Source organism: Equus asinus, chromosome 18, assembly GCF_041296235.1.
Source record: "Equus asinus isolate D_3611 breed Donkey chromosome 18, EquAss-T2T_v2, whole genome shotgun sequence".
NCBI classification, from domain to species: domain Eukaryota; kingdom Metazoa; phylum Chordata; class Mammalia; order Perissodactyla; family Equidae; genus Equus; species Equus asinus.
This window is the reverse complement of record NC_091807.1, coordinates 15,001-36,444: the sequence shown is the minus strand read 5'-3', so window position 1 is coordinate 36,444 and position 21,444 is coordinate 15,001. Positions and strand designations below refer to the sequence as shown.

General features: G+C 49.6%; 1 long non-coding RNA gene and 1 pseudogene across 2 annotated transcripts; one reads left to right on the top strand and one right to left on the bottom strand.

Moving 5' to 3' along the window:
• Nucleotides 1-10,610: 10,610 nt before the first annotated feature.
• Nucleotides 10,611-11,664, bottom strand: LOC106827076 (homer protein homolog 2 pseudogene; annotated as a pseudogene).
• A 2,089-nt stretch (nt 11,665-13,753) lies between these two features.
• LOC139040965 (uncharacterized) lies at nt 13,754-20,629 on the top strand. 2 transcript variants are annotated; one of them, XR_011495297.1, is made up of 4 exons: nt 13,754-13,833; nt 14,822-15,195; nt 17,473-17,871; nt 19,183-20,629. It is a non-coding gene; the product is annotated as an uncharacterized lncRNA (long non-coding RNA). The 2 variants fall into 2 exon arrangements; XR_011495296.1 differs by having other exon boundaries at nt 13,754-13,838; nt 19,183-20,628.
• The last annotated feature ends 815 nt before the right edge of the window (nt 20,630-21,444 follow it).

The window sequence follows — 21,444 nt, the reverse complement described above, 5'->3', positions numbered from 1 at the left end:
CCATGGGGATCATGAGGCATGAAGTTAGATACGACAGGTGGAGTGTTACAGAAGATGTCACAGACAACAGGGGGAGTGTTACACACAAATCAGAAACACTAAGACGAGTGTTACACATGAAGTCAGAGACACCACAGGGAGTGTTACACTAGAAATTAGAGACACCTTGGGGGAGTGTTACAAACGAAGGCAGAAACATCACATGATTTGTCACACATGAAGTCAGAGATGAAAGGGGAAGTGTTACATACCCAGTCAGACATGCCATGTGTTGTGTTATACAGGAAGTCCTAAACACTGGGGGAAGTGTTACAAACAAAATAAGAGATGCCACACTAAGTGTTAAACACACAGTCTGAGATGCCATGCAGCATGGGACACACAAAGTAAGAGACAATGTGAAATTGTACATATGAAATCTGAGATGCCAGGAGGAGTGTTACACATGAAGTCAGAGACGCCAGGGGAAGTGTGGCACACTAAGTTAGAGGCACCATGGAGAGTGTTACCCACAAAGTCAAAGACACCAGGTAGAGTGTTACACATGACAGAAGAGATGACAGGGTATTGTATAGCACAATAACACAGACAACATAAAGAATGTAACACACGAAGTCAGAGATGACATTTGGGGTAAGACACATGGAGATGTCACAGGGAGTATTACACATGAAGTCAGCAATGCCAGGTGGATTGTTACACACAAAGCCAGAGATGCCAGGGGGGTGTTACACATGAAGAAAGAGAGGGCATGTGGAGTGCTACACATGATGTCAGAGATTCCAGAGGGACTTTGACACACGATGTCAGAGACACTAGAGTGAGTCTGAGACACGAAGTCAGACACCCAAGGATCAGTATGACACACAAAGTCATAGATGACAGGGGGATTGTGATGCACCAAGTTAGAGATGAAAGGTGGAGTGTGATACACAAAGTCAGAGAGGTCAAGCGGAGTGACACACGAAGACAGAGATGCTATGGAAAGTGTCATACACAAAATCTGAGACGAAATTGGGTGTATGGTACAAAGTCAGAAACACCAGGGATAGTGTTACACATGAAGTCAGATAGGCAATGTTGAGCGTTACGCTCAAAGTCTGAGATGCCAGGGGTAGTGTGACACATGAAATCAGAGGCCCCAGTGTGAGTTTTACCCAGGAAATCTGAGACTCCATGGGGTAGTGTTAAACTCGAAGTCAGAAAGGAGACATTGAGTGTTACACATCAAGTCAGAGACACCAGGGTGTGTGTTATACATGACGTCTGAGATGCCACATGGAATGTTACACAAGAAGTTGGACACACCAGGGATAGTGTGACACATGAGGTCAGAGATGCCATGTGAAGTTTTCAATACAAAGTCGGAGATAACATGAGGGAGTGTGACACATGAAGGAAGAAGTGAGACACAGGAATTCAGAGATGCAACAGGGAGTGTCACACACAATGTCAGAGATGACAGGGCTATTGTCTTGCACAGTAACACAGATAACATGATGTCAGAGTGCAACACAGGAAGTCAGAGACACCAGGGGTAGTGTTACAAATGAAGTCAGAGACACCAGCGGATGAGTTACACAGGAAGTCAGAGACACCATAGAGTGTGTTACACACAAATTCAGAGACATCACTGGGAATGTGACAAACGAAGACAGAAAAGCCATTGAGAGTGTTACTCATGAAAGATGTGACATCAGGTAGAGTGTGACAGACAAACTCACAGACACCAGGGGGAGTGTTGCACACAAAATCAGAGACCACGGGGGAGTTTAACACATGAAGGAAGAAAAGCCACATGAAGTGTCACACATGATGTCTGAGACGCCATGCTAAGTGTTAAGCAAGAATTCAAATATGACAGGACGAGGGTTACACAAGAAGGCAGAGACACCACACTGAGTGTGACACATGAAGTCAGAGATGACAAGTGTAGTGTTACATAAGAAGTCATAGACACCAGAAGGAGCATTACAAATGGAGTCAGAGATCCAGAGGGAGTGTTACACACAAAGTCAGAGAGGCCATAAGTACTGTGACACATGAAGTCAGGGATTCCAGGCGGAGTGTGACACACGAAGACAGATGCCATGGGGAGTGTTACACACAAAATCTGAGACCACAGGTGAGTGTGACACAAAGTTGGAAACACCAGGTGTAGTGTTACACAGGAAGTCAGGGACACCAGAGATTGTGTTAACATGAAGTCAAGATGCCACACCGAGTGTGACACTCAAAATTTGAGATGCCACATGCAGTGTTGTACATGAAGTCCAAGATGCCACAGGGGAGTGTTACACGCAAAGGAAGATAGTCTAAGTGCAGTGTTAAACATGAAGCAAAAGATGCCATGGGGAGAGTTACACATGAAGTCAGAGATGTTACATGGTGCATTACAAAGGATCATAGACAACGGGGATATTGTAACACACATAGTCAGAAATGGCATGATTGGTGTTACAAACAAAGTTCATGATGCAAGGGGTACACTGATACATGAAGTCACATACGCCATGTAGAGTTTGACACATGAAGTCAGAGACTCAAGTTGCAGTGTGACACATAAAGTCAGAGATGCCATGGTGAGTGTCACACATGAATTCAGAGATGACAAGGGGGAGAGTTACACATGAAGTCAGAGTTGCCAGGAGAGTTACAAAGGAAGTCAAACAAACCAGGGGTAGAGTGACACACGGCGTCAGAGATGAATTGGAGCTTGTGTCACACAAAGTCAGAGATGACAGGTGGTGTGGGACACAAGAAGTGAGAGATGCCAGGGGAAGTGTTACTCATGGAGTCAGAGACACCACATAGATTGTTACACACAAATTCAGAACACAAGAGGTAGTGTGACACAGGAAATAGGAGACACAATGGTGAGTGTTACACTGGAAGTGAGAGATGCCAGGGGGAGTCTGACACAGAAAATCAGAGCTTCCAGAGTGAGTGTTACATAAGAAGTCAGAGCTGCAATGGGAGAGTGTTAGACTCGGAGGCAGAAATGCCACACGGAGTGTTACATATGAAGTCAGAGATGCCAGGGAGAGTATACCACACAAAGTCAAGGATTCCACATGGAGTGTTACACACAATGTCAGAGACACAGGGGGAGTGTTACAAACGAAGTCAGAGATGCCACATAGAGTGTGACAAGTGATCTCCAAGACTCCACAGGGGAGTGTTATGCATGAAGGCAGAGATGCCATGTGGAGTATTACTCATGAAGTGAAAGACAGCAGGGTGTGTCTTACACTCAAAGTCAGAGACGCCAGGGGGAGTTTGACACAGGAAATCACAGATGTCAGTGTGAGTGTTACACAAGTAGTCCAAAACTCCACCAGGGAGTGTTACACTCAAAGGCAAACAGGCCACGTTGAATGTTACACATGCAGTCAGAGACACCAGTGGTTGTGTACCAAAGTCTGAGACATCCCGTGTATTGTTACACATGAAGTCTGAGATACCAGTGGGAGTGTTACACATGAAGTCAGAGATTCCATGTGGAGTGTTATACATGGAGTCCAAATCAACAGCAGGGAATGATACACATGTAGGAAGAAATGCCACATGGAGTGCTATACACAAGGTCCGAGATGCCAATGGGAATGTTACACATGAAGTGATAGATGACAGGGGGTTGTGACACAAAAAGTCAGAGATGCCAGAGGGAGTGTGAAGAACAGGTCAGAGACACCAGTGAGATTGTGACACGCAAAGTCAGTGACACAATGGGGAGAGTAAACATGAAGTCATAGATGACAGGGGGAGTGCTATACTCAAGGTCAGAGAAGGCAGGAGTGTTACACATGAAGTGACAGATGGCCAGTGGAGTGTGACACACAAAGTCAGAGACGACATGGGAAGTGTGAAGCAGAAGTCAGAGACCAAAGGGGTATTATGACGTGTGAAGTCAGTGACACAATGGGGAGTGTAAACACAGAAATGCCAGGGGCAGTGTGATATGTGATGTCAGAGACTCCCAGAAGAGTGCGACACAGGAATTCAGAGACACAATGGGAGGTATTACACATGAAGTCAGAGACGCCATTGGGAGTGTGGCACCCGAAGTCACAGATGCCTAGGGGATTGCAACACATTATGTCTAATATACCAGGGGGATGTGAACATGAAATCAGAGATGCCACGTGGAGTGTTACACATGAAGTCAGAGACACTAGCAAGAGTGTGAAACACGAAGTCAGAGACAACACAGGGAGTGTGACACACAAAGTCATAGATGCCAATGGGAAGTATGACACATGAAGTCAAGGACTCCATGGGGACTTTTACAGATGATGTCTGAGATGACAGGGTTATTTTATAGCACAATGACACAGACAACATCAGGAGAGTGACACCCAAAGTCAGAGATGACATTTGAGGTGTTACACATGAAGTCAGACATGCCACGGGGAGTGTGAGGCACAAAGTCTGAGATGACAGGTGGAGTGTTATGGACAAAGTCACAGACAACAGGGGAAGTGTTACACATGAATCAGAGACACCAGGGCGAGAGTTACAAAGGAAGTCAGAGTGGGAGTGTTACAAATGAAGATAGAGACGCCATGGGGAGTGTTATACATGAAGTCAGAGACACCAGTGGGGGAGTGTCACACGAAGTCAGAGATAAAAGGGCGACTGTTACAGACTAAGGCAGAGAAGCTACAGGTGAGTGTTACTCACAAAGTTAAACATAGTAGGGGGAATGTTACCAAGGAATTCAGAGATGACACGGGGTGTATGACACATGAAGTTGGAGATACCAGGGGGAGAGTTAAACAAGATGTCAGGGATGCCAGGGGTAGTGTTGCATGCAAAGTCAGAGATGACAGGGAAGTGTTGCACACGAAGTCAGAGATGACGGGGGAGTGTGACACACAAAGTCACTGATGCAATGGGGAGTGTTACACGTGAAGACAGATGACAGGGGGAGTATGACACACGAATTCAGAGACGCCACTGGGAATGTTACACATGAAGTCAGAGATTAAAATGGGAGTGTGATACACAAAGTGAGGGACTCTAGGCAGAGTGTGACATAGAAAAAGTGAGAGACATCAGGGAGAGTGTTTCATATGAAATCTTAGACGCCAGTGGGATTGTGGCACAAGTCAGAAACATTGGGGTTAGTGTAACAAAGAAGTCAGAGATGACGGGGGAGTGTGTGACACACGAAGTCAGAGATCTCAATGGTGTGTTACACATGATGTCAGAAATGCCAGTGGGAGTGTTACAGACGAACTCAGAATCACCAGGATGATTGTTACACATGAAGTCTGCAATGCCAGTGAGAGTGTTTCATAGGAAGTCAGAGACACCAGGGTGTGTGTGACAGATGAAGTCATAGAGGTCATGGGGAGAGTTACACATGAAATCAGAGACAACAGGTGGAGGGGCACAAAGTCACAGATGCCACATGGAGTGTTACACACAATATGAGTCACTATGTGTAGTGTTACAGACGAAGTCATACATACCAGGAAGAGTATTACACACAAAGTCACAATCACCACATGGAGTGTTATGCATTAAATAAGAGGCACCATCTGGAATGTTACACATGAAGTCAGAGACACCATGTGGAGTGTGACACCCAAAGATAGAGACTCCATTGGTAGTGTTACACACAAAGTAATAGACAGCAAGGGAAGTGTGGTACAAGTACTCAGAGAAACAAGGGAGAGTGTGACACACGAAGTAAGAGAGCAGAGGCAGTGTGACACACGAAGTCAGAGATGCCAGGTGGAGTTTTACACACGAAATCAGTGATGCAAAGGGGAGTGTTACACATGAACTCAGAGACACAATGGGGATTTTAAAACATGAATTCTGAGATATCAGGGGCTGTCTGACACACGAAGTCAGAAACACCAGGGGTAGTCTTACACAGGAAGTGAAAGAAAACAGTGAATTTGTAACACACGACTTCAGAGATGCCACATGGAGTGTTACACACAAAGTCAAAGACACCACGGTGAGTGTTACACAGGAAGTCAGAGACTCCACCTGGAGTGTTACACACAAGTCAAAGACAAAAGGGGGAGTTTTACACATGAAGTCAGAGAGGGCAAGGGGTGTGTTACATATGAAGTGAGAGACACCAGGGAGTATGTGATATACGAAGTCAGGGACGCCAGGCATAGTGTGACACAAGAACTCAGAGACAGCAGGTGGATTGTTATAAGTCAAAGATCCCACACAAAGGCACAGACACCAAGGGGGTGTGACACACGAGTTCAGAAATGCAAGGAGTACTGTTACAGACAAATTCAGAGATGCAATGTGGAGTGTTACATACCAGCTCAGACACACCAGGGGGATTGTTACACACGAAGTCAGAAACATCAGAGTTAGTGTTACACATGAAGTCAGAGACACCATTGTGTGTGTGACAGAGGAAGTACACAGATGTCAAGGGGTGTGTGACACACAAAGTCAGAGATGCCAGGGGAAGTGTGTCACACAAAGTCAGAGGTGCCTTGGTGATTTTTAAACTTGAAGTCAGAGACACCATGGGGAGTGAGACAAAAGAAGTCAGAGATGCCATGGTGAGTGTTACACTCAAAGTCAGAGATGCGAGGGGGAGTATGACACATAAAATCAGAGATGCCTGTGTGAGTGCTATATAAGAGATGCCTGTGTGAGTGTTATATAAGAAGTCTGAGAAACCACAGGGTAGTGTTACACTAGAAGGCAGATAGGAAAAGTGAAGTGTTTCACAAGAAATCAGAGACACCAGGGAGTGTGTATCACATGATGTCTGAGACGCCAGGGGTAGTGTGAAACATGAAATAAGAAATGCCTGTGTGAGTGTTATATAAGAAGTCCAAGACTCCATGGGGAAGTATTACACTTGGAGGCAGAAAGGCCACCTTGAATGTTACATGTGAAGTGAGAGGCACGAGGGGATGTGTTACTCACAAAATCGGAGAGGGCTGGGTGGGTAACACATGAAGTCAAAGACTCCAGGGGAAGTACAACACAAGAATTCAGAGACACCACGGGGAGTGTTACACACAAACTACGTGACAAGAGTGGGAGAGTGGCACACGAATTCAAAGATGCCATGGCAAGTATGACACATAAAGTCTGAGATGGCATGTGGAGTGTTACACACAAATTCCTCAACTTCACAGGGACAAATGAAATCATAGGCGACAGGGGTTGTGTGACACACGAAGTCAGAGATGAAATGGGGAGTGATACACATGAAGTCAGAAATGCAACAGTGGATAGATACAGATGAAGTTAGACACGCCATGTTGGGTGTTACAAATGAAGTGAGAGATAGCAGGCATGTGATACACATGAAGTCAAACAGGCCATGTGGAGTGTTAACACACAACATCAGAGATGCCAGGGGGACTGTGACACACGAATTCAGAGACTCCAGAGGTAATGTAACACATGAATTCAGAGACGCCATGGGGAGTGTGACACAAGAAGACAGAGTTGCCAAAGGGAGTGTAATACACGAAGTCAAGGAAGACGTGGGTGGTGTGATACACAAATTCAGAGATGCCACATAGGTGAGTTACATACGAAGTCAGAGATGCGAAGTTGCATGTTACACATGAAGTCAGAGATGGCAGGGGGAATGTTACACACAAAGTCAGAGACACCAACAGTGTGTTGCACATGATGTCAGAGATACCAGGGGGAGTGTGACACTCGAAGTCAGAAACACAAGGCTTAGTGTTCCACAGGAACTCAGAGATGCCAGGGAGTGTGTTACACACGAAGTCAGAGACACTTCAGGGAGTGTGATACATGAAGTCAGAGATGCCAGGGCAAGTGAGACACACAAAGTCTGAGTCACTAGGGGTAGTGTGACACACGAAGTCAGAGATGAAATGGAGAGTGTTGCACAAAAGGTCAGAGACACTGGTGGGAGTGTGACAAAAGATAGAGATGCTAAGCTGATTGTTACACATGAAATCAGAGATGACACGGCAAGTGTTATGCATTAAGGGGAGTGTGACACACTAACTCAGAGATGCAATTTGGAGTGTGACACATGATGTCAGAGACACCATGGTGAGTGTGACCCTCAAAGTCACAGATGCCACAGAGAATGTGACATAAACTCAGAGATGCAATAGGGAGTGTTATACATGAAGTCAGAGATGCCAGTAGGAGCATGATACACAGAGAGAGGAAGGCCAGGCGGAGTGAGACACACAAAGTCAGAAACACCATGGGGAGTGTTAGACACGAAGTCGGAAATGCCATGGAGAATGTGACACATGAAGTCAGAGACGCCAGTGGGAGTAGACACTAGAGGTAGTTTGAAACAAGAAGTTAGAGATGCCTGGTGGATTGTGACACAAAGTCAGAGACACCACAGTGAGTGTTACAGACGATGTCAGAGATGCCAAAGGGACTTTGACACATGAAGTCAGAGACGCAACAGGGAGTGTGACACACGAAGTGAGAGATGCCCATTGGAGTGTTACTCACAAATTCAGAGACACCACAGGGAGTGTAATGCATGAAGTCAGAGACCCCAGTGGCAGTGTCATGCACGAAGTCAGAGATGCCACGGGGGAGTGTTATGCACAAAATCAAAGAGAACAGGGGGAGTTTTACACACACAGTCAAAGACGGCAGTGGTAGTGTTACCCATGAACTGAGAGATACCTAAGGGTGAATTACACACGAAGTCAGTTATGCCAGTGGGAGTGTTATGCATGAAGTCAGAGATGACAGGGTGAGTGTTACGCATGAAGTCAGAGATACAATGGGGAGTGTGATACACAAAGTCTGGGATGCCAGGCGGAGTGTTACACATGAAGTCAGAGATGCTGGTGGGAGCGTTACAGACAAAGCCTGAGATGCCAGGGGGAGTGTTACACAGGAAGTCAGAGACATCAGGGTGTTTGTGACAGATGAAGTCAGAGACACCACAGGGAGTGGGACACACAAAGTCAGAGATGCCAGAGGGACTGTGAGACACAATGTTAGAGAGACCAGGCATATTTTGACACATGAAGTCAGAGACACAATGTTGAATGTTACATTTGAAGTCAGAGACTCCAGGCGGAGTTTGACATATGAAATCAGAGATGCCAGTGTGAGTGTTACACAAGTAGTCCAAAACTCCACAGGGAGTGTGACATTCAAAGGCATAAAGGCCATGTTGTGTTACACATTAAGTCAGAGACACTAGGACGTGAGTACCAAAGTCTGAGGTGCCCTGTGGAGTGTTCCACACAAAGTCAGAGACCCAGTGGTAGTGTTACACACGAAGTCAGAGATACCATGTGGAGTGTTACACACAAAGTTCAAGAAGATATGGGGTAGTGTTGCACATGAAGGAAGAAATGCCACATGGAGTGTTACTCATGAAGTCAGACATGCCAGCGGGAGTGTTACATACAAAGTCAGAGATGCCACATGCAGTGTAACACACAAATTCCACGATACCAAGGGGAGTGTGACACACAAAGTCAGAGATTCCAGGCAGAATTTGAAACGATGTCAGAGCACCAGAGTGGAGTGTGCCACATGAACTCAAAGATGAGAGGAGGAATGTGATGCACAAACCCAGAGACACATGAGGAGTGTGACAAACGAAGTCTGAGACACCATTGGGAGCATGACACATGAAGTTACATATGGTAGGGGGAGTGTGATGAACGTACTAAGAGAAACAAGGGGAGGTAGGAGACACAAAGTCAGAGCTGCCACTGGGTGTGTTACACATGATGTCAGAAACGCCAATGGGAGTGTGAAACATGAAGTCAGTGACACCACAGGGAATGTTGCCCATGTAGTCAGAGATGCCAGGGTGAGTGTGACACACAAAGTCACAGGTGCCAGGGCGAGTGTGACACATGATTCAGAGACACCAGTTGGAGTGTGACACACGACGTCAGAGATGTCAGGTGGAGTTTTACACACGAAGTCAGAGACACCAGTGGGAGCATAACACACAAACTCAGAGACACAAGTGGGATAGTTACACAAGAATTCTGAGACACCAAGGGGTGTGAGACACACAAAGTTAGAAACCCCAGGGGTAGTGTTACACAGGAAGTAGGTGTAAACGATGTTCATATTTGGGCTAGAAAATAGTCCATTTTCATTTATTAAGGTTGCAACAGCCCTTAAGAAAGATATAGAGGCCAACCTGGTGGCTTAGTGGTTGTTTCACACTCTGCTTCAGCAGCGCCTGGTTCATGGGTTCAGATCCTGGGTGCAGACCTACACACCACTCCTCAAGCCATGGCCCCATCCCATATACAAAATCGAGGAAGATTGGCATGGATGTTAGCTCAGGGACAATCTGCCTCAATAAAAAAAAAGAAAGAAAGAAAAGGAAAAGAAAAAGATATAAACATCCCTGCCCTGACTGCTAAAAATTTAAGGCAGACCTAGTTCTGGACCCCAAATCAGAATCTTCAAGTTGTCCACAACCTTGCAAGGCCAGAGAATCACGAGGAGATTTCTACTCTGGAGAGGAGAAAGTGGATGACACAACTGGTTTGGAAACACCACAAACTGCACCTGCATTAAGAGAAGCAACTCAGAAAGGAGAATGTTCTAGTCCTATTTTGTCTCACACACAAACTTGGCACTCACAAGGGTACCCAGGTCTCAGCCCTGCCCTAGCTTTCCTTGCCCAGCTTGCAGAGGCCTCCGCAGAAGTTGTGGAGGTCATTGATCTTCCCGTCCAGCACCTTCAAGATGTTCTTCAATTCTGCCTTCAAGCGGCATGGTCAGTAGTTACCTTCCTCAATGTCTGTCTTTAGAGAAAGCACTTTGTCTCTCTGGTTTTGATTATCTCTCTTTGCTGCCTCTAACTGCTCAGAAATGTATTCACACTCTGACATGAGCTGAGGTCTGAGTTTACTTTGTTTTTGGAGGTCTTTTAACTATCTTCTTTTCTCAGTGTTCTGACTCCAGCTCCTCATTTCTTCTCTTTAACTGACTATTCTTCTCCTTCTCTTTGTTATCTCTCTGCATTGTTCTTCCAACTCCTCAGGATTGTTCCACAGCCAGTCGTTCTCTTCAGGGCAGATAGAGAACTTCCTCTTCCACTGCTCCATGCTGGCCACTGACTCCTGCAGTGCCGTGGTCAGCTGTACATTGCTCTTCTGCAGGGTCTGCAGCTTATTCTCCTATTTCTTCACATTGGCAGCACTCTATGTCACAGATCAGCTTGTCATGCTCAGACTTCAGCTCTGTGTCAGTGGAGCCAATGTGAGAGGTCTTTTCATTGTGTGTCCCATTGACACTGGATGCCTCAGTAGAAGGTGAAGTTTCACACCCAGATTCTTGGGAATGATTACTCAGGGTTTTGATTTTTCTCCTGGGACTTGTCTCTGGCTAGTTTTGCAGCTTTTTTTACCTCCTAAAATTTCTCTGTAAATTTTGTCAGCTGCTGTTCAGAGGAAAAACCCAAACCAAACACCACATTGGCTCTGCTGTTGGTTCACTGCTCAAGCTTCCGTGATATTTTGCTTAAAGTCATATTGACTGTGATTGTTTTGTTTATGATCACTTTGGCTCCTTACAAACAAGTGATCCAATAGCTATTTTTTGTGACATATAGGAATAGGAAATGGTGGCTGCCTCCTCACTTGCTGGCACCCAGTTCTTGGTGATGGAGTCAATCTGGAAGACATGTGCTTGGGTGGTGAAGACAGGCTGCTCTCCCATTTCCTGCACTGCTCTCCACAGCTACTTCCTATGCAGCATGTAAGGTGGCCTGTGCCTGCTGAGCTCAGCCCTGGCCCCTCTCCACTCTGTGAAGCTGCTGTTGCTGCCTCCAGGTGCAGTGGGGAATGGGCCACCAGGGGCGGGGTGACTAAGCTGTCCAGCTCCCCCACCGGGCTTCTTAAGTAACCTCATGGCTTTCAGCCCTAGGGCCCCTGACTGTGGTTATTTTTTAGATATTTGAAAGTTGTTCATGTTTTGTACAAATATGTGGGTGTTAACGGTTCATTTTAGTGATGGGTAACAGAAAATGGTAAGAATCCATGTATTTCCTGTAACATTAAGCTAGTAATTGGTGGAATTAGTTACCTGAATTCAGGCTCTTTGATTCCTTTCATTATGCTTCCACTTAACAGTTCCCTGACTCCTTAAGAGTAACCTTAGTTTAGCTATTTTATTCAACCCAGAAGCTATTTAAAAGGATGTTTTAAATGAAATCAGCTTGTGGTCATATTATTACTTTTTGTTTACACTTTAATTGATAGTTTCTATTGTCATTTCAGAGTGGTTACAAAATATGGCCTGCAAGATTTCTGCTTTCATGACATTGTTGACTTTTTTTTTAAGCCTTAAAACCTTTCCATTTTTAAAGAGATTTACCTGGGTATTCAAACATAATGTGAATCCTCTGTTTACTTGTTAAAAGTACTGTCCATCTCTCTATCTTCCCAACTACAGTAGTAAAACTCTTTAATAAATTTGTATAAAAATATTTAAGATCACTTACTCGTTGTTTAACTCTGCACAATATAATTGACATAACAGGTCTACTTGCTTATCTTTAGAAAATCCTGATTATTAGGATGGCCCTTGGATACTGTCTGGAAACTTAGTTTTTTGTGGTTTTTCTGGTGAGGGAGATTGGTCCTGAGTTAACATCTGTGCCAGCCTTCCTCTATATCGTATGTGGGACACCACCACAGCATGGTTTGAGGAGCAGTGTGTAGATCTTCACCTGGGATCTGAGCCTCAGAACCCCAGGACACCAAAGCAGAGCATGTGAACCGAATCACTATACCACTCAGCCAGCCCCTGGAAACTTAGATTTTGAAATTTGGCTGCTTGTTTTATTATTGTTGAGTTTTACATTTTCTTTGAATATTTTGAAAAGCAGTCCTTTATTAAATATGACTTCTGCAAATATTTTCTCCCAGTCTGTGGCTTCTCTTTTTATTCTCTTGGTAGTGTCTATAGGAGAATAAAAAAATTTAATTTTAATGAAGCCTAGTTTATCAATTCTTTTATTCGTGGATTGTGCCTTTAATGTCATATCTTTAAATCATTACCAAATTCAAAGTCATCTAAATGTTCACTAGATTGTCTTCTAGGAGTTTTATGCTTCTTGTTTTATATTTAGGTCTGTGATACATGTTGAATTAATTTTGTGAAGGATATGGAGTCTCAGTCTAGATGAGACTGCCTTCTTCCAAATACAGGAACAGGATCAAACTGCTAGTGAGGTCGCGGAGAAGCCAAGTCAGTCACTCACGCCTCACTGGTGGTGAAGGGAAACCGTATGGCCTCTGTGAAAAATGGCGTGGCGGGTTCCAAAACTCACACGCCGCGGAAACAACCACCGAAAGTGGCAACCTACATAAGCCTTTGGTGTATCTTGCCTCCTAAGAGCGTCTGTATGTAGCTGGAGCCTTGGGTCGTTAAGGCTTCCACAGTGATCTGTGGTGGGTGGGTGGGGGGGGGGCCTTGGGCCTTGGGGGTCTCCTCTGGACCTCCAGGAAGTCAGCTTTTGTGGAGTCCCGTGAGTCCTTCCAGGGAGGGAGGCATCCAACCCAAGGGTGGTCTGGGGGGCACCACTCCCGCCACTCCCGGGGGCTGGGGCGGGGGGCGGGGTGGGGGCTGCGGCCACGTTCCTGTTCATTCACACAGAATCCGGGGCATGAATGTTCTTAGCAGCTCTGTTCCACACAGCCCCACACTGGAAACCACACAGACGTCCTGCGAGTCCCATCCCTTGCTCATGTCGCCGGGGCTCCGGAGGAGGGACACTCTGTAAAAGCGGCCGCCAGATGGCGCCCAACGACCGGCGCGGAGGGATCAGCGGGAGGGAACCGGGTCACCAGCCAGCGAGAGTGCACAGCCTGAGCCCACCGCCGGGTCAGGTCTCTCTCTGTCTCCCTCTGTCTCTGTCTCTCTTTGTCTCTGTCTCTGTCTCTGTCTCTCTCTGTCTCTCTCTCTCTCTTTCTCTCTGGGCCCGCTTGGGGCGGCCGGGAGGTCACCACGTGAGGCCCCAGGGTGTCCACCTCGGAGCTCCCAGGCAGCACAGGGCAACCCTGGGCGCAGAAGGAGGTGTTGGAAAATCGGCGGGGATGGGGGTGGGGTGGGTGGGCTTGCCAGGAAGGGGACAGACTCCCCACGTGACTCCTGGGCCGGGCCGGGCGCAGGGCTGCCGGCTGGCTGACGCGGACAGAGGTGGAAAAGTCCCCGGAGATGCCACGGGGCAGGCCGGGGCTGCCGGCCCCCGCTTCCCGGAGCGGCCTGAGCACTTCCCGGGCTCCCGGGAGGACTTAGAAAATCAGGGCGGGGTGGGGGGTGGGGGTCGCTGTCAAACCGAAACCATGCACGTCATCAGAGAAGGACCGTGACGACGGAGGAATTGTCTGCAGTCTGTCAGGAATTGTGTGCAGCCTGTCACTTCCGGCCCAGAGGGTCTTTCTAAGGCAGACGGACAGACAGAGCCCACAAGTCGTAGAGGAAAGGACCGAGCCGCTTGGCCGCGGAAAAGTTTACAAGACAAAACGGGTCTCCCTCCGCACGGGGCCACAGCAAAGCCCAAAGACGACACATGGGGGGAGCATGGGTGCAGATGCACGTGTGGTGATAAGAATATGGATTTCAGCGGGGCTTCCCGTCCTCATCAACAAGCAGAAGCACCCAAATGGTGGGGGTTGGGGGGCAGAGACCTCACAGCCATTCCCTCCACAAATCGAGTTCCCCGGGACATCCTCACAGCGCCGTGCTGTGAGTGTGTGTGGGTGTTTAAAATGGAGTAAATGTGGACGTGGAACTGCTCCGTGAAACCAAAATAACAACAGTCGTAGATCTTCTTTGGTCATTTAGAAAATTCTTTTTTTTTTTTTCCCAGCGGTGCACGTATTTCCCTTCCAAAAAAGAAGAACGGGAAAGGAGATGTTAAAGGCAAGCAGAGAGAGGAAAACTGTTGCAAAACCAAAGCTGAGCTCCCGTCCGAGGGAGGCCTCCTCCATTGGAGGCCTAGGAAATCATTCTGACAAAATGGAGGATCTCTGTCTTTGGTGTCGATTCCCTCAGAGGTCAAGAGAAACCTTTTCCAATGTCTTTATCAGGAGGAGACTAGAAGTTAGAGAAAAGTATCCTTTCGAGAGCGAGAGAAACAAATTCTGATTTTGCATCAGCTTCCCTCCGATCTTGAAACTCATTGACTTGATTCCATTCTGTCGACGGAAATAATCCGGAACCAATCTATCCGTGAAAATCTGGGTGAGTTTATTCTGACCTAAAATGTGAGGACTGTGGCCCGGGGCCTTTCTTCCCGAAGGAAGAAAGGGCGCCCGGGAAGTGGGGTGTACAGAGTGCTTCTAGACCCCCAGAGAGGACGTTTCACATAGGATCGAAAGGTCCCTTGGACGATAGTCGTGAGACTGCTCTGTCGGCACAGCGATCGACAGACACTGCTGGGTGGCAGGTCTGTTGTCTGGGCCTGGGTGGTCACAGGTGAGCCGGATGGTCAAAGGTGAGCGCAACCATCCGTTCCTAGCCTAAGGAAAGATGCCTCTCCTTAAGGAAAGGCCCGAGCACGGGGAAGCTGCTCCTTTCCCTTAAGGGCATTGGTTCTTACCGTAGGAAATGTTTAAAGCGGATCTACGATGCGATGCGTGCTCGACGGCCACGTCAGGCCCTTTTGGAAAAACACCGTCAGGCCGAATTAGGCCGACACCCAATGGCTTCCTCATAGACTCCAATAGATCCTATCGCTCGCCGTTTCTATCTGTCCACTCGTTCCAATTTTAGGCCACTTGACCACGAGCAGACCTTTTTCTCAGATTTTTTTCCCCTGTGAGACTTTGATCACCTTTTCACAGACAAAGCGATCTTTACTTTTTAGGCCCTCTTGCCTGAAGGCAGCCATCTCACTTTCCTTGAACACAAAGATGTTTCCCATATTCACTTTTAGTGGCTTTTTGTTTTGTTTTGTTTTGAGGACGATGAGCCCTGAGCTAACTGCTGCCAATCCTCCTCTTTTTGCCGAGGAAGGCTGGCCCTGAGCTAACCTCCGTGCCCATCTTCCTCTATTTCATATGTGGGACGCCTACCACCACGTGGCTCGCCCAGCGGTGCCACATCCACCCCCGGGATCCGAACCAGCGAACCCCGGGCCGGCGAAGCGGAACAGGCACACTTAACCAGCGCGCCACCGGGCCGGCCTAGTGGCTTTCATCACATTTGTTAAGTAGAATTTTTAACACTCACGAACCTTAATTTTGGTGAAAACTAAGAAGTCAGCAATTAGGAACTGTCCTTCCCATGAGCATTCTGTCGCTAGGCCAATTTCTAACCACTTGGCAACTTTTAGAAACATGGGATTTCATAGGTTTATCTTTTCCTTCGCTTTATTTGATTTCATCTCACTTTAGTTTTTGGGTGAGGAAGATCGGCCCTCACAGAGCTAACGCCTGTTGCCAATCTTCCTCTTCTTTCTGCTTGAGGGAGAGCGGGCCCGAGGTAACACCTGCGCCCCACTTCCTCGATCTTGTGGACGGGATGCCGCCACAGCCCGGTGTGAGGAGCGGTGGAGGTCCACGCCCGGGATCTGAACCCGAGGACCCCGGGCTGCCGAAGCTGAGTGCAGGAGCTTAACCACTATGCCGCCGGGCCGCCGTCCCCTGTCAAAGCTTTTAATAAAGCACGAGACGTGTTCCTCGATAGACCCAAACGTCTTTTAGTTTCCGTATCCTCACAAACCCAAAGTTGATAAACTTCTATTTAGCCACTCACGTCTCAGGTTCTATCTTACTCGGAAATGATCTACATCATCAAGGAAATTGTTTTTGTCTTAAGTTTGGCACCCGAGCTAACGACTGTTGCCAATCTTCCGTTTTTGTTTTTTCCCCCCTCCCGATTTTTCTCCCCAAATCCCCCCCATGACATAGTTGTCTATCTTAGTTGAGGGCCCTTCTAGTTGTGACATGTGGGACGCTGCCTCCACACGGCCCAACGAGCGGTGCCATGTCCGTGCCCGGGATCTGAACGGGCAAAACCCTGGGCCGTGTGAACTTAACCACTCGGCCACGGGGCTGCCCCCATCCGTGGACTTTTTTATCACCTGATTTCACCTCGCAAAACTTCAAAGCTTCAAGTTATCAGAGAGGTTTGGGAAGTTGTTTTTATTTATTTAATTAATTTATTTTTCGAGGAAGACGAGCCCCGAGCTGGCACCTGCTGCCAATTCTCCTCTTTTTGCCCCGGGAGAGTGGTCCCGAGCTAACATCTGTGCCCATCCTCCTCCCCTTGATAGGCGGGACGCCAACCACAGCGTGGCTCGCCAAACGGCGCCACGTCCGCACCCCGGATCCGAACCGGCGAACCCCTGGTCGACAAAACGGAACGTGCGAACTTAACTGCTGTGCCGCCGGGCTGGCCCTTCGGGAAGTTCTTTTCAGGACACAGGCCATAAACTAGAATCACCGCTACAGGTTTATCGGAGCGACATCAGCGTTCGTGGTGGATTGAGTCGTGCCCTCTGTCTCTCCCCTCCAGGGGACAACCAAACGGACGTCTATCGACCCACCCACCAAGGATTCCCCCCCCCCCCCGCACGGCACAGCAGGATGCCTGAGAGATCCACGCAGCCCTACAGTGGCAAGTCACATTCGCACAGTCAAAATTCAATGGCAGAGACAAAACGTTAAGGTCAGCGAGAGGGAAGAGAATAACCGGCCCAGGAGCAACGGTGTGAAGAACACGGAGAAGACGGGTCCTAGATGCCGGGGTCCCCGGAGCAGAGATTTCATCAGAGGCCCACGAACGTCCACGATCTCCACATCACATTTATGGCCGACTGCGTGTGTGGGTCCTTTGGAATCGACCAGGCTACCATCTGGGCCACTTTGGGACATCGTGTCCAGCTGCCCCGAGCGGTGGAGCTGTCGTTCGAGTGTAAGATGGGGCCCGTCCGGGGAGAGAATGGGGACGGGGAAAGGGAGGCCGCGGGAAGTCACAGAGTCTGAGGTGTTTGGGGGAGACCGACTCTTCTAAAGTGGAGGCGATAGAAGGAGAGCAGCAGGATTTTTGGATTTTTGTTCCCTCTGTTAGGTATATGGGTCCGGAGGAGAGTGGGGCGGGGGGGGGTCGTGGTGGTGGTGGTGGTGGCGGTGGTGGTGGTGGTGGGTGTGAGGCTGAGGCAGGGCTGGTGTTTCCTTTCCGGGTCAGGTGAAAGAGCTCCTCCAGTGGAGGTTTTTGGACAAGGGGTCTGGTCTGGCAGGATGGGAGGTTGCGGGTCGAGCCACAGGGGAATCTGTCGTAGCTCAGACTCGGGCCTTTGAAGAAATAGACAGAGAGAGGAGTTTTGCTCTGTCTGTCACCGCAGCCGGCACCTCAGCAGCAACAACAGAAGGCTTCCCGAATGAGTGAAGGGGCAGGAGCCAGCGTGCCCCGTGCCTCTCTCAGCCCTGCGCCAGCAGGGAAGGAAGCAGGCAGGCAGGCAGGCCTCAGGGCTACTCCCGTCCTACTGCCCGGTGGTCCCTGTCCCGGCCCCGCCCCCACTCTCCCCCTGACCCTCACCGCTCCCCAGCCCTCTTCTCAGCCAGAGAGGCGATGGGGGGCGGGGCGGTCCCAGAACAAGTTTCCTCTCATCCGCCATCATCTTGCCACCCTGACGACTTGGCCCGAGATCCGGCCTAGGCTGTACCCGTGTGTGGTTTTCCTGTGGACAAGGGGGCCGGTTCACCATTTCGGAGGAAACCCCTAGCCTTCCACTGCCGAGTCGAGTCGCTGGGACTCGCCAGCCTGGGAGGGGGGAGGGGGGAGGGGAGGTCAGGCCCATTCATTCCGACGGGCCTGGTGTCAGGGCTTCATTCAAGTGCAGGAAGCTCTCTCCCATGGCCTCGGGCTCTTTTCCATTGAACGGCTTTCTTCAATTCCCCCACCCTTAGGCCGCAGTCCGCCAAGGGCCGGGAGGCAGGGAGGGAAGATGTTGGGGCAGGGTGGCTGTCTGAGAAACTCGCCTCGTCTGGGGCAGAAAGAGTGCTCCCCTCCTTTCTCTAACCCTACTAGACTGCTTGAGGATCACGGACGGTTTGGCTCATCGATGAGCCCTGCGTTATGGGCCCGGCAAGCAAACTCCTAACTGGCAACCCGCTGCTCTAGGCGTGTGTGGGTTTTTTGATCATTCACCTTCAAGTTTGCACGACATTGGTCCGTGTCCCCCGCCCCAGCTTCCCATGGGAAATCCTCCGTCTCTTTCCACAGACTCACTGGCGACTTCACACAGGGCCTGCCTCCTCCTCCTCCTCCTCCTCCTCCTCCTCCAAAGGAAGGAAGGAAGGAAGGAAGGAAGGAAGGAAGGAAGGAAGGGGCTGACCCCGTGGCCGAGCGGTTGAGTTTGCACGCTCCGCTTCAGCGGCCCGGGGCTTCGAAGGTTCGGATCCTGGGCTCGGACACGGTACCGCTCATCAAGCCACGCTGAGGTGGCGTCCCACACGGCAGAACCAGAGGGACCCTCAACGAGAATATACAACTAGGTACTGGGGTGCTCTGGGGAGAAGAAGAAGAAGGAGGAGGAATAAAAAGAAAAGAAAAGATTGGCAATGAGCTCGGGTGCCGGTCTTTAAAAAAAAAAAAAGAGGAAGAAAGATGGACAAACAGGAACGAATCCCACTGACGGCACCTCCAAATGGTGGGGGGTAGGGGGGTGGGGGGGTGGGGAGTGGCATCATCGGGCCAATGGTGACTCTGAGTCGTGATCCCGCGGTTGTGTTATTTGATATTTTATCGAATCGATTTATTATTTTATTTTTGAGGAAGATGAGCCCTGAGCGAACATCTGCCGCCAATCCTCCTCTGTCGGCCGAGGAAGACTGGCCCTGAGCTGACATCCGTGCCCATCCCCCTCTACTTTCCAGGTGGGACGCCTGCCACACCGTGGCTCGCCAAGCGGTGCCGGGTCCTGCGCCCGGGATCCGGACCGGCGAACCCGGGGCCGGCGGAGCAGAACGTGCGAACTTCACCGCCGCACCACCGGGCCGGCCCCCGGATTTGTTTTAAAAATCCAGTAAGGGGCTGGCCCCGTGGCCGAGTGGTTAAGTTCGCGCGCTCCGCTGCAGGCGGCTCAGTGTTTCGTCGGTTCGGATCCCGGGCGCGGACACGGCACTGCTCATCAAACCACGCTGAGGCGGCGTCCCACATACCACCGCTAGAAGGACCCACAACGAAGAACACACAACTATGTACCGGGGGGCTTTGGGGAGAAAAAGGAAAGACAAAAAATAAAATCTTCAAAACTCCAATAAAACTTTGAGTGAAGACGACGAGGAGGATGTGAAACGTATCTCACACCTCCGAGCCGAGCCGTCCGCTTAGGAAGGGGGACGAGGACCCTTTGTAAGCGATGTCCCTTTTTAAGCACCATTCTAAACCACAGGACAGAACTCCCTCTCCTCGACCCGGAGCGAGGAGGTTCCTGGGTGTGTCAGAGAGGGCCACGTCCTCTGCAGCACGAACGAACCGCCAGGGTTCGGCCACGGGAAAGAATTTCTTCCTCTCCAGGGGGACTAAAAGTCGCCGACGGCAGCGGGCGTAGGTGCTATCCTTCCCGTCCAGGAAAGGCAGGGAGAACTTCAGCCGTGAAGAGAAGGAGGTCTTCCTCACTCCCCGTTGTTTCGAGAGGGCCCCTTTGGCAGGGGAGTTTTGTCTCCTGATTTCAAGTCAGGAAGAAAAGGGAGAGAGAGAGAGAGAGAGAGAGAGAGAGAGTGTGTCCTTCTCGTGCCAGGTCGGTCTGAGGGGGACCTCCTCTGGTTTCCTCCCTTCCCAGGGAAGGCCGTTCGCTCCTTCTTCTAGAAAAAGCTCCCAAATCACCACCGCCCAGGATGGTCGACCTACGCCCATCGTCCCTCCTTTCCCAATCATTTCTACCGCGACAGAGGGACAGAGGCCCCGGCCCCATCCCCATCCCCACCCCCACCCCCATCGCCTGCCTCCTTGATGGCCAAAGGAGCTGCCTCTGAGAATGGAACGGGGCTTGGAAACCTTCTAGAGGGGTGACTCTCACCTGCCTGCCTGCTGGGAAAAGCACCACGCTGTCCATCGGACTGCTCTTTTGGGCAAACGTAGGCGTGCCACATAGCGATCGACAGCTATGGCGGGGGGGGGGCGGGGTGGCGTGGTGGTGCCCAGGATCCACGACACGTGACGGCTGCGGAGCACGACAGCCCTAAGACCTTGAGGGAGACGGGGTGGTGCGTGAATCCTTTCGGAACGAGAACGACAGGAAACGCTGACGGGGACGTGTTCTCCTCTCGAGAACACACCAACGCCTCGCACGGTGTCTGACCCGGGGTGCCTCTGACTTTTGTCATCAGAGACGATCCTCTCGACCGCCCCTCACGCTTTGGGGAAAAGGGGAGAGGGACTCGGTAGCACGGGAAAAGCCATCCATCCGCCCTTCCTTTCCGTCTTCACGGCTCCTTCTCGTGGAAAACGAGGAAGCTGTCCAGAGGAACGGAACACTGACCC